The sequence below is a fragment of the Contarinia nasturtii genome, unplaced genomic scaffold, assembly GCF_009176525.2.
Source record: "Contarinia nasturtii isolate CC-2019 unplaced genomic scaffold, AAFC_CNas_1.1 Cnas_scaffold_1037, whole genome shotgun sequence".
Classification (NCBI taxonomy): domain Eukaryota; kingdom Metazoa; phylum Arthropoda; class Insecta; order Diptera; family Cecidomyiidae; genus Contarinia; species Contarinia nasturtii.
Window position 1 is genome coordinate 1,215,946 of NW_022198383.1, and position 642 is coordinate 1,216,587.

The window sequence follows — 642 nt, forward strand, 5'->3', positions numbered from 1 at the left end:
TAAGACTCCGTCTGATGGTTGTACAACTCTATCAAGTTTACTACAGTCTTCACTTTAAACATGAGTGTTTAGTATATGGCTGCTAGTAGCAGCGGCCTTCATTTTCAGCTACATTTATTACATGAGACGACGTAACACCGCTTCTATCATGACCTCACATGAGAGTGCAAGAGTCGAGTTTGGTGTACGATTATACATTCTTTTCTTTCACTCTTATTCTAAATCCAAGAAATTCACCAGCTGAAAATTCAAGCTGTGGGTATTAGTAGCCATATAAACACTGCTACATCATTGCTACAGCAGTACGCTTATTTCACACGAACAGACAACGTAGACGAGCGTAAAGCAAACAACAAAAACATCAACACAGCTATTTGGTCCGTAAACATATGAATAAAAAAATACTGATGCGCTGAACAGAGACAGTCATATAAAACGTATAACATTTATAGGGAACAAGTCAATGAATTCAAGAACCAATGAATGTTCTGAGCCAACGCAGCAAAAATATTGCGGAGTCGGCTCATTTTTTTTAAATACGGGTGTTTCGTTATTTTCAATAATATTTTTATAATCAGATCTTCTTTTATATACCTAGTAGAATAGAATGCACTTTTGGCCACCATTTTGAAATATCAAATT